Source organism: Odocoileus virginianus, chromosome 33 (assembly GCF_023699985.2).
Source record: "Odocoileus virginianus isolate 20LAN1187 ecotype Illinois chromosome 33, Ovbor_1.2, whole genome shotgun sequence".
NCBI classification, from domain to species: domain Eukaryota; kingdom Metazoa; phylum Chordata; class Mammalia; order Artiodactyla; family Cervidae; genus Odocoileus; species Odocoileus virginianus.
The window spans coordinates 29942533-29960946 of NC_069706.1; the positions used below are offsets into that span (position 1 = coordinate 29942533).

The 18414-nt window shown below is 42.5% G+C and overlaps 1 non-coding gene across 1 annotated transcript; it reads left to right on the forward strand.

Moving 5' to 3' along the window:
- Positions 1 to 4507: 4507 nt before the first annotated feature.
- TRNAG-UCC (transfer RNA glycine (anticodon UCC)) lies at positions 4508 to 4580 on the forward strand. The gene has a single exon. It is a non-coding gene; the product is annotated as a tRNA-Gly (tRNA).
- The last annotated feature ends 13834 nt before the right edge of the window (positions 4581 to 18414 follow it).

Genomic DNA, 18414 nt, shown 5'->3' on the forward strand with positions numbered 1-18414 from the left:
ATGGGCTTAGTTGCCCCGAGGGATGTGGAATTTTTGTTCCCTGACCAGGGATCAAAACCTATGTCCCCTGCATTGGAAGGTGGATTCTTAACCACTAGACCACCAAAGAAGTTCCGATATGTAATTTTAATTTTGCATGTCATCTGTGTCTATGTGTCAAGTTACAGTAATCGAATAAATTGCCTATTTTCTGAAAGAGTTGTATGAGATTGGAATTATATTTTCCTTGAATATTTGGTGAACTCTACTGCACATCCATGTGGACCAGATTTTATATTTGTGGAAAATAATTTTAATTGTAGAGTCAATTTATTTAAAGATTTTAAGACCATTCAAAATTTCCACTTCTTGGGCCAATTTTGGTAATATATATTATTCTAGAATTTTTTTTATTTCACTTAAGTTTTCAGATTACTAACTAGCATATATTTCACCATACTATTCTTGTATTTTCTTTTTAACTTCTCTTCTATCTTTAGTTATGTTTCATTTGAAATTTTCTGCTATTATTTGCATGTGACTTTTAAAGTTTGACTTTATTGAATCTCATTAGAAATATAGATATTTTATTGATTTAAAAAATCAACTTGTATCTATTATTCTTTTCACTGTATTTTTGTTTTCTGTTGTGTTAATTTATGTTCTTTATTATTTTCTTTCTTCTGCTCTATTTAGATTCATATTCTTGTCTGTGAGCTCATCCAAGTTCTTAAGCTGGATGTTCAACTCAGTAATTTTTAGCTTTTCCTTTTTATTGTCAGAATTTATATTAATTTCCTTTTACCCATTCCTTTTATCTCTATGCCACAAGTTTTTTTTTTTTTTCCATTTATTTTTATTAGTTGGAGGCTAATTACTTTACATCATTGCAGTGGTTTTTGTCATACATTGAAATGAATTAGCCATGGATTTACATATATTCCCCATCCCAGTCCCCCCTCCCACCTCCCTCTCCACCCGATCCCTCTGGGTCTTCCCAGTGCGCCAGGCCCGAGCACTTGTCTCATGCACCCAACCTGGGCTGGTGATCTGTTTCACCCTAGATAATATACATGTTTCGATGCTGTTCTCTTGAAACATCCCACCCTCGCCTTCTCCCAGAGTCCACTGCCACAAGTTTTGATATATAGTATTTTCAATATATTTGATTGTAAATGTTTAAACATTCCTATGTTTATTTTCTATGTTGACTCATGAATTACGAAGAAATACATTTTTAATTTCCAACCATATTGGTTTTTAGTTAATTTTTAAATTGATTTCTGTATCAGTTGGAATGTAGTAAGGGAATATGCTAAGCATGATATCCAATTCTTGAAAATATTTGGAGAATTGTTTGTGGAATAGCATATACTTATTTTTTGTAAATATTCTGTATGTTCTAGAGAACGGTATTTAAACATTATACCTAACTTGAGAACTGTGTTGTTGATATCTTTATATCTTTCTTTACTTTTCAACTCTCCCTTTACTTAGAGTGTGGTCCTTAGGGTACTCTGTTTAATGCAAGGCTTTTATATTTCTCTCCCCTACTTTGCGTGGACATGGAGCCTGTTCTCCTATTCCCGTAGGTATAGCCATTAATCTCCAAAATTCTAAAGTCTTGGAATCAACGTTTTCCCAAAACAACGCAACTTTGGTGTTTACTTACAAGTTTCATGTTGTTTCATGTTATAGAACATTCTTTTTTCTTTTTTTGCCCTTGGGGATTTCCCGTATTTTCTTGTGAATTCAGCAGTACACTTACATTTATTGTAATTCTTCCATCATCTGACTGTTTTGTGGGGCAAAAAAATCTTCAAAATATCTGAAGAATCAGATTGCCAGAGGCAGAATGATCTAGATATTTTACCTACTCATCCTTCTGCTCCTTTCTCACCTTTTGATGAGTTCTGGAGTAAAAACATGGTCCTCAAGGATGCTCACTGTTCTGCAGTCTTCGTTGAGAGGAAGACAGAGCTAGAAGATGGAACTCTTCTTCTATAAAAGAAGCAATTTCTAAGATGTTGTTTTCTCTCCAACCTCAGTTTTTAATGTGTTCCATCCCAACTGGAACAGTTGGTCTGAAATGTCATATCAATTTGGTAATACTCTTTGCCCCTTGCTTATATGTACAGAGATGTTTTAAGAAGAATTTCAAAGAGAGGTGTAATATCATGGTGGTAATGATGGTACAGTTAGAGGGAAGTGGAGGGGGAGAGCAAGAAGAAGAGAAAAGGAATGGGAAAAATATGAAATTTAAAGTAGGTCTCAGTTTAGACATAATCTGCACGGTATAAGTGAGAGGCAGTTGGTGTAGATATATGTTCAGGCACCTAGATTTTCAGAAAGGGTCCCCTTCATAATTTAATATGAGTAGCATAAACAGATATTAGTAATTTGACAAAATATTGCTTTCCTACTGTGCTTATGCTCTGATTTTGGGGATCAGGGTTCAAGACATAAGAAACATCTCTTCCATTAAGTGCTTACAAGTTGTTTTGTTGGATAAGATATAAAAAGCAGTAAGAACAATACTCAGCAGTGTATGATGATCATTGCTGATGTAAAGTATAAAGGTGTTGTCAGGGTCAATTTTGGGCACATTCACTGCAAACCAATGGAGTCCAATAAGTCTTCAAAGAGAAAGAAAGACTGAAATTGGCCTTGAAGGATGCCCTCAATTTTCAAGGGGCAAAAGAGAAACAGGGACCGCTTCTCTATATAGAGAAAATGTCTGTCTTTTCCACTCCTGACATGGGTCAGCTTGTGGGGCAGGTGGTCCCCATGACTTTGAATAGAAGCCTAATATTGCTGACTTGGGCTTCCCTGGTAGCTTAGCGGTAAAGAAATCTGCTTGCTAAAGCAGGAGACATGGGTTTAATCCCTGGGTTGGGAAGATCCCCTGGAGAAGGAAATGGCAACTCACTCCAGTATACTGGCCTGAATAGAGGAACTTGGCGGGCTACAGTCCATGGGGTGGCAAAGAGTTGGACTCCACTTAGTGACTAGACAACAACAATTGCTGACTTAACTGAGTTCTACAACTTTCTCATTTTATAAATGAGGAAATCAAGATTCAGGGTACAAGGTCACGGACTCCAGGTCTTCTGACTCTTCATCTATTACTCCTCCTTCACATTCTGTGTTTAAAACCTCCTATAATTACACTACTAGTTCTGGATTGGTCAGGAGTTGACTTCAGACCATAATTGAATTATGACTAGTGCATGGACAGTGTAAGCTTTGCATGAGCCATAATTATACAAGAAAGGGTTGTTGATTTTAATTTTTCTCTACTTTGGAACTTTCTAATTTAGTGAAATCCCTGCAGTAAATAATTAGTTGGTATTTGCAAATGCTTATTCTCTTGAGAAAGGTGCTATATTAATACAAAGAAAATGGCCCTTTGGTGCCAAGCTCAAGTACCTCTGAGCCTGGAAGTATCAATTAGCCAACAAAATAAACTCATAGAACAAAACTGGATTTGTTGAGCTGATAAACAGAGGAGTCAAGGCAAAGACACAAGAATCCAAGTGATTGAGCCTGGGAAAAAGAGGGAAGACTCCATGAACCACCAGAGAGGATTCTTGATTTTCACCTAATTTTTGATGATCGTTTTAGCAATATCTGTGAAGGGGGGAATATGGTATTTTGAGCCACTTTTGTGTGAAGATAACAAGCTCTGTCTGTCATCTTTGTGCCTCACTGAGTGGGTGCTGTAACACTGCAGTGAAGAATACCACTACCAAGTTCTAGTAGGTGAAACCTCAAGGCAGATAAATTGTCTTTTGAAATAAATGGAAACCATTTGATGATAGCCTGAGAGATTGCAAAAATCAGGCATATATTGAAAAAGAAGAATGGGTTTTCTCATAGGGCAACTGGGAGCTCCAGGAAATAATGTGTATTACAGTAACTAACTGAATCTCATTCCTCACTCTGGAACCATCTTCCTTGAGTAAATACTATATATTAGCTCTTGCTTGGAGCTGCGTGGAAAGGCCCAGTCATGTTTCTGGGCCTGAGCCTGGGACTGCAATTCTCCAGAAGCTGATTTCTTACTGTCGGGCTTGATTTACTAACCGGCCCATCTCCTGCAATTCCAGCCATCACCCTTGGGGTTCATTTCATCACAGACCTGCTTCCTCCAGCCAAATGCCAATTCTTTCCCCTGTTATTCCACTTCTACTGGAAATTCCATTTTTTTTAGGTTAAGGGTTTGAAAACATCAACTTAGAGAAAGTATTCCTTTCTGTTACCAAACTGATCTCTCCTTTTCTCTCGAGGTACCACATCTTTATGCCATGTACTGAGAGGAGGCTGTGTGAATGTTGGTGCTCATTCCTGGAACCCTCAAAGAAGACTGGAAGGGATCTCAGATAAAGTATCATTGTCCCTATTTTTAGGATGAAATGAAAGAAGCCCAGGGAACTTGTCAATCATGTCAGAGCCATATTAACGTAAAGCAATTAGAAGAATATCTGACACACAGCAAACAAACATATTTAAATTACTAAGAGGGACTTCCCTGGTGGTCCAGTGGTTGAGATGCTGCACTTCCACTGCAGAGGGCATGGGTTCAATCCCCGATTGGGGAAGTAAGGTCCCACAAGTGGTGGCTGTGGTAAAGAGTCCACCTGCCAAGCAGGAGATGTGGGTTCGATCCCTGGGCCAGAAAGATCCCCTGCAGAAGGAAATGGTAACCCACTCCAATATTCTTGCTGGGGAAAATCCCATGGACAGAGGAGCCTGGTGGGCTGCAGTCCATACCTTGGGGTCTCAAAAGAATCAGACACAACTAGAGACTAAATAATAACAACAAAGTGGCGTGGCCCCTCACTGCCGCTCCCCTCCACCAAATTACCATGAGACAAAGCAGAAGCTCAGTTGGTTTAAGATGGGCCACCTTAGGAGTGAATGATAGGGGACTTCCCTGGTGATCCAGTAGTTAAGGTTCTGTGCTTCCTCTGCAGGGGGACAGGTTCAGTCCTTGGTTGGGGAACTAAGATGCTGCATGCTGTGTGGTGTGGCCACATTAAAAAAGGGGGGATGGGGGCCTAGAAAACCCACCAGGGTGGTTCATGGTTGGTGCTTCCCAAGTTTTTCATGTCCCAGCTTTCACAGAAAGGTAACACAGGGCGCACTGGGCTTGCTTGGGGTGGGAGAGTAAGGGTCCAAGGGCCACCGGCTACTCTGGCAGCTGAGAGATCAGTCTCTCAGCTCCCGGCAACTCATTGCGCAAAGCCCAGATGAAGCATTTGGAAACACAGTGGAGACTTTGACAGACGATGGATGGGAAGTTTGGCTAAAAGGCAGCGGGGACTGGTGACAAGGATGGCTCAGACAGTGAAGGTGTCAGTATCAAGAGGGTTCAGGAAAATGTGGCTGGCTGTGCTTCGGCAGCCCATACAGAGCTAGGCCAGGCCTGAGCACAGGTGAGAAAGTCCCAGGGATGTCTCTGAGAGGTCTGCGGGAAGGAAGGGCCCCATTCTTGGGGAACTGAGGTCTTGGTGTGCGTGCTGTGTTTTAAGTTGCTTCAGTCGTGCCTGACTCTGTGTGACCCTATGGTCTATAGCCTGCCAGGCCCCTCTGTCCATGGAATTTCCCAGGCAAGAATCCTGGAGTTGGTGGCCATTTCCTACTCCGGGGGATCTTCTCAACCAGGGATGGAAGCAGCGTCTCCTGCATTGCAAGCAGATTCTTTACCACTGAGCCACCAGGGAAGCCTTGGGATGAGTCGGCCTTAAGACAGAGGGGAGGACTGAGCCGAAGGCGGGGGCTGTGGGCTGGGGGCTGGGCAGTCAGGCAGACCTTCACAGGACGTGGTGCGTGCCCTTGTCTCTGACTGTGGCCACACGCACTCTACCACACAGTAACTTCAGCTCCTCAGGGGGGGAACTGGGCCGTGTCCACGTCCGCAGAGCGTACAGGATGGGCCAGACCCTCCTTCTGGAGGCTCCTTGCTGGCTGAGCGTCGCCCCTTAAGCTGTAACAGAGCCAGTCTCTCCTCCCTTTGCTCCACAAAGCTTTTTGTTTGCCATAAACAACACGATGATCTCCCATCTCTAAGCTTAACTTCTTATAAACATTTGTTCTCTTTTATCTGTGGGATTTTTTTTTTTTTTTTTGCCATAGCACATGGTATGTGGGATCTTAGTTCCTGACTAGGGATCAAACCCATATCTCCTGCAGTGGAAGCATGGGGTCTTAACCACTGGACCATCAGGGAAGTTCCAACTTCTCTTTTCTCTGATTATAAGGGCTATCATTTTTGATCCAGAAAATGTGGAAAAGCTAGAAAACTAGAGGTGAAGAATCCGCCTGCCATGCAGCAGGAGTGCGGGAGTGTGAGTGGCTCAGTCCTGTCTGACTCTGCGACCCCGTGTACTCGAGTGGGCTGCCATTTCCTTCTCCAGGGGATCTTCCCAACCCAGGGATTGGACCCAGGTCTCCCGCATTGCAGGAAGACTCTTTCGTTTGAGCTAAGGAGACTTAGGTCCAATCCCTGGGTTGGGAAGATCCCCTGGAGAAGGAAAGGCAACCCACTTGAGTATTTTTGACTGGGAAATCCCGTGGACAGAGGAGCCTTGCAGGCTCCATGGGGTTTCAAGAGAGTCGGTCATGACTGAGTGACTAAACAAAGACATTTTTGATCCAGAAAGTGTGGAAAAGATAGAAAAATATAAAGAAGTGAATAAAAACAGCCACAGTCTTATTGTAGTATCCCTGCTCTTCTAGATACCTTTTCTGTGTATTGTAACAGAGTGGTTTGAAACATCGGCCTGGAATCAGGAAAACCTGAGACTGAGCCCTGCCTCTACCACCTATTAGATGTTCTATCTCCAGCAGATTGCTTCACTTCTGTGTTTTGTTTCATTATCTATAACTTGTAGGTATTGATGCCTTCCTCTAGGGCTATTATAAGAATTAAATAATATAATGCATATACCATTCCTGGTACTCAGTAAATATTTAATAAGGGATAGTTTTTTTAAAGAAGAAATATCATGTGTTGCATGGTATTTTGAAAGGTGTTTGTAAATTTAACTGTGTAATCTGAGTGTATTTTTTTATTTTTTAAATTTTTATTGGAGTATAGTTGATTTACAATCTTGTATTACTTTCTGTACAGCAAGATGAATCATTTATGCACACACTCATATCCATTGTTTTTTAGATTCTTTTCCCATATAGGTCTTTATAGAATATTAAGTAGAGTTCCCTGTGCTATACAATAGGTTCTTGAATGCATGCTAAGTTGCTTCAGCCATATGTGACTCTTTCAGACCCTCTGGGCCATAGCCTACCAGGCTCCTCTGTCCGTGGTAATCTCCAGGCAAGAATACTGGAATGGGTTCCTGTGCCCTTCTCTAGGAGATCTTCCTGACCTGGGGATCAAACCCTCGTCTCTTATGTCTCCTGCATTGGCAGGCAGGTTATATACCACTAGCGTCACCTGGGAAGCTCACAGTAGGTTCTTATTAAGTGAGTGAAAGTGGCTCAGCCGTGTCCGACTCTGCGACCCCATGGACTCTACACAGTCCATGTAATTCTCCAGGCCAGGATGCTGGAGCAGGTAGCCGTTGCCTTCTCCGGGAGATCTTCCTATCCCAGGGATCGAACCCAGGTCTCCCACATTGCAGGCAGATTCTTAACTGACTGAACCACCAGGGAAGCCCTGGTTCTTATTAGTTATCTGTTTTATATATTGTATATGTCAATCCCAATCTCCCTTTTATTCCCCCCATCCAAGTGTATTATATGTGAAATAATCTTAAAGAAGAGTCATAGAAAATCTGCATAGTGTTTCTAACCCTAAATTTTTTATTCACTGATGCAGCTTGCTTGGACTGATTGCTATTTATAGTCAAATTAGAAACTGTTAATAGTTGAATATATTTCTGCAATCACTTTTATGTCTGTTATGGTATGTTTTATACTGAAGGTATTCTGGTTTGCATTTAGATAAGTCTAGGATCCTTGTGCTTGAGTTTTCATTATTATAGTACTCATAATTAAAAGTCTGTTTACACAGGGAATTAAGAGTTTTCAAATAGTCACTAACAGACTAAAAATTAGACCCTATTCAAACATGACAGTTCTAACAAAAATCTGTATGGCATAAGTATTTGGTCAGTTTGCAAATGGTTTTCAGATGTTTTGGTAGCGCTAAATCAAAAGCAAATGTAAACTGCAAATTTTGTAAACAACACAGGATTTCATGAAGTTAACGAACGTGATATACTAGGGTGGCTCATCTTTCTCTCAAATTGACTGACAAATAAGGATATCACAAACAGTTGAATAAAAATAAATCAACAACCGAATAATAGAAAGCAAAGATCAAGATATTAAATAGAACAAAAATTGGAATGCTGAAGGATTTAGAGGAGCACCTATCTTGGGTCCTCTGACTATCTTGTAAGTTATATTTTTCATGATTGTGTCAAAGGTGTTGTGAAGGGTGATGTATCTATAGTAACATAAAACACTGTTGGGAAAACTGTGCCCAAATTTCCCAGTCAACCCTTAAATCCTTTATCCTTTGGGGAATATGATTAGATATTTTACCTATATTAGATTAAATAGAAAGCAAAATCACCTCTTTGTACATTCTCATTTTATTTTTCAAGATGAAGTTGCAGTCAGTCTTTTCCCTCTTCACACTGAGATTTTGGTCCCTGTTTTACATGGATTCTTTTAAAGTAGCTCATTTCCATTTTCCGATGCCAGCAGAACCTTCTGTGTATGTTACCCTGCATTGCTAATTGTGCTTCATGGGTGCGGGGGCTACACCCAGGTAACTCACTCAAGTGTGCTTCCCAGTGACTTGGTGGCCATAACCTTCAGTAGACAAGACCTGAACGTCCACTTGAATTAATGTGTCTTGAACTTTTATGATTCTATTCATCTTGATTGTCCAGCTATGCTTATTAATATGGTTTAATTTATATTGCTTAACTAGAAAGAGTCAAGGGGGGATGTTTGAGGATTTCTTTTCCTGGAGAGCTTTGAAAAAGAAATAGAGGAGCGTTAGTGCTAGATTCCAGAGACTTTCATCTGCTTGTAGGAAGTGGGTGGAACTTGTCTGATATCTTTGAAGCATCGTCTGCTTGTGGCATGTTTAAAAGAGCCCTGGCATCTCCGAGCTGGGACTTTCAACCCCTCACGACCTCTCTTTGCCATTTGCATTGACGAGGTAGAAAGGGAAATGGTACGGTCTACACTCTTTGGAGTTTGCACTGATTCTCCTCTCCTTTGGTTTCTGATGATGGGCTGGCTAGTTTACATTCAGAGGTTGAGCTAACTGCTATGCTGTGGGTGCAGAGGAACCCCTTGGCCCTCTCCTGTCCACTTATTCTTGCTCTGACCACCATGCTGCTGGGAGCTTTCATTCTTTTCTCATTTGTGTGTTTTCCAAATTAGTAGTTTGCTCTTGTGTGTTGACCTTTTTAATATTCTGTGTTTTGATTGGTTGGTCTTACCATTCTCTCTCATTTTCAGCCTGGCTAACCCTCCAGGGAAGAGGTGAAACAGCTATCCAATAAAAATACAAAATACTGAAAAGGTCAAAATGCACTATTACAATAAATTACCATAGCTCAAACAGGGAAGCGGGCATTAAAATTCTGATATGTACAAGGAGGGAGATTGGCGTGAGAGTTGAAAATGGCACCGCATTAATGCACTTGGATGTCAGAGTTCACCCAAAAGAGAGTAAACATTCTAAAACCGGAGTCTGAACATTATCTTGTGAGTCCCCGTGCTGTGACATCCTGGCGTTGTTGGATAACGTAAATGCTGCAGGAAACTGACTGCTTTCCCAGTTTCTCCTTCCCCAGAAGTGGGGACGAGCGTGGTGGGGGGACAAAGAAAGAACAAATACAGTCTCTGCAAGATGAAACTCTTAAATCAGACTCACAGAGGACCAGTGACAATTTATTGGCTGGTCAAGACACAGAGCATCCGTTTTATTTTATTATCTGGGTTCTACGGGCTGTCACTCGGCAGAAATGTCATGCGTGCAAGAAAGAAGCACAGTTTTCAAAGCCTTTTGATCCCCTCCCCAACTGGAATATTTACTCTAGGGATGATACTTTGTAAGATGATGCAGAGAGCACTGAGCTGGGGATTCGGAAACCTGGTTGCAACCCATCTCTGTCGTGGACTTGCTGTGGCTTATGCAAGTTACTCACACCCTTCACCTCGCCTGCCCTTTTAATGACATCAAAGACTCTGTGAATCTTACACAGGACATTGGAGAGATCAAAGTGCTGAAGTCAGTGTCTATCACTTTGTGAGTCTCGGGCCATACCAGCTCCCAAGCTCCCCCTCCTCCCAAATGCTGTGATCTTGGCATGTCTCCCTAACCTCTCTGAGCCTTGATCGACATCTTGTTGTTGCTGTTGTTGTTTTCCCCAGAGCTGGAGGAGATGTAGAGGTGGGGCGTGTGATTCAGTGACTTGCCAGGAAGTCCCCCTCCTCCTTCCTTCCCATGTGAGAAGCAGAAACTAAATAAATCAGACCTCCAGCCTGGAAGGCCATTTCACATTGGTCAGATCAATAGGAACTCCATTTTCCTCGAGACATCGCCAGCAAGCATCACTGGTGGCTGCTGACAGCCGGGTGTGCTGGCAGCTGTGGTCCGCTCACCTTGCCTGCCTGTCACCCGTAATGCTGGCAGACCCCCACGGGGGGCAGGGTGTGCCATCAGATGCCTGACGGAACTTTAGGGGAGGGGGCCTCCCGACTCACAGGCAACCACAATCTAATCGGCTCCTGCTTCAACAAATTATCTCTTAAGTGGTGGCGTGAAGGGAGCTGTGTTAATCTATGAAATCATAAACCTTCCTCGCAGTGTGATGCTAAGATCCAGACAGATACTAATCTCCAGCCGTACTGTCAGTTATGGTTTTGACACCAACACTTTGAATTGCCAACAGAAAATCGTATTTGACATTTAATTCCAATCATGCAGTCTTTCATTGAAAGTGCTGTCAGTTTACCTTTATTTGGGAGAAGGGGAGACAATATACTTATGTCTTCTGGTAATTCTTTTTTTTTCCTTGTAGGAGGTGGTGGGGAGTGCAGAGGAGAAAGGAAGAAAAAAAAAAAAATCAGACTTCAAATAATGTACCAATTGAAGAAGTACTTTAATCCTCGTGTCAGCCTGATGCTGAATCTACTCCCACATGCCTTTGGTTTTTATAGTCTCACATTTGCTGCCTTCCAACAAATCTCAATCATTTTACACAGATTAGGCATTAATTCAGGTCAGATCAGGATTAATTAGTCAGTAGAAGTCAGCCAGTGGCATCAATGTGCCAACAAGCGTTTTAAAATAATCTGTTCTGATTTTGAATCGTTCTTTTCCGAGGTGGGGAGGGGCGCCCTGGAGCATTATTGCAATCAGTAGATTGCAGAATTCCGACAAAACTAGAAAGGAGGGAAATGTCAGTTTAAATCTCACCTGCCACTGAAATGCCACCTTTCTTAAAGTGGGTCCTGGGTAGTGAAGAGATGGAAAAAGGGCTGGACAAAGATGCCATATTCAGAGGTCAAGAGAACGTGCCTTGAAGACTGAGGTTCTCAAACTCAAGAGTGCTTGGGAATCACCTGGAGGGCTTGTTAAAAGACAAATGGTGGGACTTCCCTAGGGGTCCAGTGGTTAAGACTCTGCACTTTCAATGCAGGAGGCATGGGTTCAATTCCTGGTTGGGAACTAAGATCCTGCATGCCACTAGGAGTGGCCCAAAAAAAAGGACAGGTGGCTATTGGGTACTACCCCCAGAGTTTCTGATTCAGTGAGTTGGGATGAGGCCTGAAAATGTGCAATTTTAATAAGTTGTCTGGTGACACTGATGTTGCTGGCTCTGGATCACACTTTGAGAATCACTGCTTCAAAATCCATATAGCCTTCAGACAGGGCAGGATGGAAGCTGGGGAGACACTGACCCCCAAATAGGACAGAAAGCACATCAGAACTTTCAGTTATGACAGGTAGATCAGAAGTGTAACTCTGATCAAGGGACCAATGATGTGATGTGGCTAAGCTTTTTCCCTTCACTTGTTGCCTTCCCAATACTGTGAGTCTTTTGGCAGAGAATACAGAGACAAGGGAGTAGAACCAAAGATCAAACTAAAGGTAACCTATTTGAAGCACTGAAGACGAAATGTAAGGGGAATCTGTTGTTTAGGATGATTTCTCATCATCAGTGGGAGGTACTCAGGTATAGGGGCTTCCCCGGTGGCTCCAGTGGTAAAGAACCCGGCCTGCCAATGTAGGGGATGCTAGAGATATGGGTTCAAGTGCTAGGTCAGGAAGATCCCCTGGAACAGGGCGTGGCAACCCACTCCAGTATTCTTGCCTGGGAAGTTCCATGGACAGAGGAGCCTAGCAGGCTACAATCTGTAGGATCACAGAGTTGGACACGACCGAAGTGATGTAGCACTCACGCCCCCTTCCCTTTTAGTATAAAAGGAGCCTGAATTCTAACTCAGGTAAGATGGTTCTTTGGGGATACAAGCCCACCATCTTCTCAGTTTGCTGGCTTTCTGAATAAAGTCATTATTCCTTGCCCCAACAACTTATCTCTTGATCACTAGCCTGTCGTGCAGCAAGAAGTAGCAGTTTGGACTCGGTAACATTCGTATTGACTCCATTGTTGTTATTGAGCAGATAGCTTGAAAGGTTGCCTTGACCCGCAGGTGATTTTATCACCCCCACTTTGCATAGATCAGACACCCATCTTTCTGGATAGGCTCTGTGAGGCCAGTTCGCTCTCTGAGCATTTGGGCTGGAGAAGGGAGGGAGAGATGATTAAAGGTGGGGAGGGATAAAGAGAAGTCCTAAGGTGGAGAGAGAGGTGGTCGCTACCTTTTTTGTAGACCCTAGGCCCCTTAAGATGGCATCTAGTGCTGCTCAGGAGAGGAAGACCTGATCCTTGCAATGGGAATTCCACTCAGAGATGCTACTGGGCAGAAATACTCCACTTATATGAATGTGCCACTTAGGAGGCATTCTATTCCCATAGCAACAGTGATAGAAGCAGGCAAAACTTAGTCTCCTTCAACTGGGCTTTGTGAGCCAAGTGTCCCTCTTGGCTTCTTGTTAGTAACTCTCCTGAGCTGAGCAAAACTCTCTAGCCCTTTGCATGTCAGCCACACAAGGGGTATGCCAGACCTCCATGGCTGGGGGCAGGGTTTCACTAGCAACTAATGGCTGAGTGCCTCTTTTGGGTACTAATTGTTAGGACACACAGAAAAATAAGACGCAGACCTGTATGGTCCTTGCCCCAGAGGACTGTAAAGTCCTGTGGGGGACGTTTAACCTCACAATTCTTTTGCACTATGGGATGTGTTATAGCCGGACCAAATAAGATGACAGATGACTACTACTGATTCAGCAAGAAATAATCAGATGGTTTTTTATGATGAAGAACTTGGCCTTGAAAGGAGAGGCTAGCAGAAGCCTGGCAGGTCTCTGGAGGAACCAGTGTCACAGGCAGTTTATCAAAACAGGGTCTGGTTGCCAGAGGCCAGGGTACAGGTGCTGTCATGGTTAATTTTATATGTCAGCTGGATAGGGCCAGGCCCATATTAAATATTATTTCTGGGTATGTCTGTGAGGTTGTTTCTAAATGAGATTAGCATTTGAATTGGTGGACTCAGTATGATAGGTTGCTTCATAATGTGGGTGAGCACCATCAATTCTTTGAGGGTCTGAATAGAACTAGGAAAGTGGAGGAAGGAGGAGCTTGCTGCTTTGGCTTCCTGCCTGCCTACCACGTTGGGACATCAGTCTTCCCCTGCCCTTGGGCTGGGACGTCAGTGTTCCTGGTTCTCAGGACTTTGGACTCAGATTACAACTGCACCCCTGGCTTTCCTGGTTCTTCAGCTTATGGATGGCCAGTTGTGAGACCTAGCTTATATAGCTACGGGAGCCAATTCACATAATAAAACTTTTTACATGTTTATTTCCTATTGGTTCTGTTTCTCGGAAGAATTCCGATACAGGTGTCAATGGAGAAGAAGCTCAGTTTTAAGAATTAGGCCATGGGGCTTCCCTGGTGGTCCAGTGGTTAAGACTTTGCCTTCTAGTGCAGAGGATGTGGGTTTGATCCCTGGTCAGGGAGCTAAGATCCTACAAACTTTGAGGCTGAAAAACCAAAGCATATTATAACAAATTCATTAAAACTTTTAAAATGCTTCACATCAAAGAATCTTAAAACAAGGAAAAAGAATTAAGCCACTGATCAGAGCTGAGCTGCCTGCCATCCGAATGCTCATGGTATGAAAGTCAGGCTCCAAAGCCTCCCTACCTAAACGCAGAAGTGGCCCAGAGGTTTGGGAGAGGCTGAGCGTTTACCTGGGTCCAGGAGTCTTCAGTAGGCCTGGTTGGGCAAGGATCAGGTCAGGCCCTTATTTTCATTGACTGCATCCTGTTTGCAGGTGGCAGATGTACCAGACAAGACCTCAAAGGCCCTGTACTGTTCTTTCCCAGAAGTGGTCTGTCTGATACTGAAGGGAGAGTCTGGAGAAGAGAGATTCCATTGGGGCCGTGACCTTGAGCTGCAGGAGGACCCTGTTGCTCTTCTGAAATTTCTGCCAATGAAAGAGGGGCCCTTCCTTGAATGCCGGCTGCCTCTCTTCTTTTTCCCGTATTCCCTGCCATTTCCTGGGAGTGGAGAATGTGTAGGGGGTGTGTGTGTGTGTGTGGTCACGCACATGTGTACACACCTGTTTGCCCATGCTTCCTGCTGGTCCCCGTCTAATACTCTCCTTGTGGTGAGATGACCTCGAGGCGGTGGCAGCCGTGGCAGCTGAGGCAACAGCAGGCACCGACATCCTTGAGAAACTCAGAAGATGTGTGAATTGTCCATTTCACACTGCTCTTTTTAATGCCGACGCCCTCCCTGGTGATAATGAAACAGGAGGACAGGAATACTGTGTTTTCTCTTCCTGAGACTTTCTGGGGCAGCAGGGTGCTATGCAGCCTTGTGAAAACTCTAGTCACTGAGGGAGAGCCACCTGACCACGGTGCCAGATGCTTCCTGGTCCTCAGGGGTGTTTGTCCACTGCATCTTTCACCATTGAGAGTGAGCCTGTGTCTGTCTCCAGTCTTAACTAGGGCGAGGGAGCCTAGCACAGTGCCTTTTCTAAGGTAGGCATCCAGCAAATATTTATTAATGATCGTGATGGCGATAAGCACAAAGAGAATTGGAACTAGAGTGGTAGTAAGATTCTGCTGAGGCCTCCCCCTACCCCCCACCTCCAGATTTGAACAGGAGAAGTTATATTAGTCTTCGGAGGTTTTTTCTTTATAGAGCATAACTGCCATCAAGGTCAGTGTGTGATCTTGGGTCATTTTGCATCTTTGAAGTCTCTGGTTCCTCTACTTCCTGGAGTTATCATGAGAATCCAATAAGATCAAATGTGCTTAGTAAAATTAACTCAATAAATATCAATGGTTATGATCATTTCATGGCATAGTGGTTATGGACGTGGACGTGGATCACGTGATTTAGGACGTGGGCTCTGGAGCCAGACTACCTGGGTTTGAACGCTGACTCTGCGGCTTACATGACCCGTGATCTTGACCTATCTCTGTCTGTTTTCTCGTTTGTGAAATGCGGATACAGAATCTTATGACAATTGAGGAAATTAATTTTTGTAAAATGCTTGGAGTAGTTCTTGGCATGTGATAACTGCTGCCTAAGTGTTCATGTCATAAACACATGAAATTAGGTATTATGTTATAAATACGTGGAGAAAATCTCCCGACAATGAGACAAACAGTAAAATCCAACCTTTCCTAAAATTGCCCCTTTCGGATGATTTCTGTATTGGCCAACTTTACACACACAACGAAAACCTCACATCTCAGAGGCTTACAGAAGCAAAGTAATTTCTTGCTCACCGTTTAGGTGAGCTGCTATCGTGAGTTGGGTGAGCTGGATCCATGGGTCTCTTCTCATAGCCCTGGTACCCAGACTGGAAGAGTAGCCCCAGTGTGGGGCCTGCCCACACTTTCGACAGAGCGGAATAGCAAGTAGCCTGAACAAAGCTCTGCAATTACATTGAAAACCTCTGTTAGGATGTGACGTGGTCAAGCCTGGGCAAGTCATGTGGCAGTGGACTTGAATGCACAGTTTCCTCTCTGGGAAGGATCTAGTGTGTAATTGTAAACAGTGTAGCTATCTACTGCGAGAGCCAAAGCCATGAGGAGATATGCTACCAGTTTATGTGAGGAATACTTGAAAGCATTTCCATGAGTTCATAGAGATACTTGTCCTTTTTTTCTTCTTGTCATGATACAGCTGATTGAATTGTTATCCTATAATTTATTTAACTTGTCCTCTGTTGGTGAACAGAGTAGTCATGCTTTTACAAACAATGCTGAAATAAATAACCTGGGCCCAGGTCATTCTGCATGCGGCACTCGACGCTGGATGTGAAGGACCAAAGATTTATGTTATGTTTTGTCAGCTTGTTCTGTCAGGGATTGGGAGAACAGAATTAAAGCTTTTGGCCGCTGGCAGGTTTTTGTTTATTTTTTCTGTATGTCAAGATAATTTCTGCTTTAAGAATATTGCTGCTATGTAATCAGGTATATAAATATTCATAACTGATATCTTAATTGTGAATAGTACCCTTCAGCATTATAAAATGCCCTTCTTTGTATCATTTAATGCTTTTTGGCCGCAATTCCGCTTTGCCTAATATTAATACCATAAACTCTGCTTTCTTTTTGTTTGCATTTGTGCCTGCTATACCTTGTCCAGTCTTTTATTTTCTAAAATCATTTTGTTTCCCTCTGTCTCTTTACAACATAGAGTTTGGATTTTCTCTGGGCTCTGATCTGAAAAAGTTTTAATAATGATGAAGGCTCATTTATGTACTGATGTGTATGCTTGGGTTTAGTTTTTCATATGATTTTATGTGTACTCTTTTTATAATTGCTTCTGTGATCATTTATAGAACCATGTACTCTGTGGTCTTTGCTGTGTGTGTGTGTGTGTGTGTATGTGTGGTGTGTAGTTCTCCTGATATTTAGGAAAGCTGATAATTTTGTTCTAGTTGCTATCTGCATAAAATTAATTCTAGCTTTGTAAAATTCTCAGAGTCCCTATTTATTCACATAGTATCAGATGGTTTCCTAATATGAACAGTTATAAACTTAATGTGTGTCGTCTTGCCCTTCCTTCCTTCTCCGGAGTTTCCCAAATTGCATCAGTAACATTATTTTGCTTGCAGTTTACATTTGAACTGTCAGTGAAGCTTTAGTACTTCTCATGTACCTTGGTTACTTGATCTGTCTGCTTTTCTAAAAAAAAGTTAATTTGGCTGCACTGGGTCTTAATTGCAGCATGCAGGATCTTTAATTGCGGCAGGCGGGATCTAGTTCCCTGACCAGGGGTCGAACCCAAGTCCCCTGCATTGAAAATGTGGCATCTTAGCAGCTGGACCACCAGGGAAGTCCCTGTCTACTTTAAATCTTTAAATAATATTCTTTGACTCTTACTAGTAACAGATGAAGTAAATGGCAGAATTACTGTATCTCTTTCCTTTTTATCCTCCCTTATCCATTAAAAAATTTTTGTTGGTGTTTATTTCTAGATTGTCAGGTTATATAACACATTCTCCTCCATCATCCAAACCTATATTTGTATTTCATTTTTTGCTCTAAGGTGCATCTATTTAAGACTCACAGCCAATTCCTTTGCACTAGAACCCAAGGCATTTCTCGCACTGCTGTGCTTTATCTTCTGGAAGTTGCCTCAAGAAGGGCTGTAGAATAATGTTCCTTGAGTTTTTGCAGGTTCAGAACTGTTTGTTCATAGTCATTATTCTTGGAGGATGATTTGGATAAATATAAAATTCTTGGCTCAGATGTTGAATCCTTGAGGACTTAGGCATTTCTCCAGTGTCTTGAAGTGTTGAATGTGGAGAAATCTGAAGTCAGCCTGATCTTTCTCTCTTGTAATTGAACTTTGAAATGCTGGATCAAAAGATTCTTTAGAGTCCAGCAACTTTGCCAGGCGATGTCTCAGGTTGACTATTCTGGGTCAGTTTTCCTGACCATGATAGGCCCTTCAACATAAGAATCAAGCCTTTCATTTCAGGTTTGTTGGATTGTATTGTTAAGAATTTGTTTGCTTTCATTGTTCTGGTTCATTTTATTTCTTATATCTTAAGGGAGTCTAGTATTGGATCTCCTTTTCCGGTCTTTCACATCTTTAATTTTATCTCTCCTGTTCTGAAACTCCTTGTTTCATTTTGTGTCCTTTTATTCAAGTTTCACGTACCTGCCTCTGTATCCCTTGTTCTGTTTTCTTCAATGTCTGTTCTACCTTTTGCAACTTCACGTTTTACTTTCATTTCTGTGATGTTTATTTTATTTATTTCTACTTCTTTCCAAAGTTTTCCAGC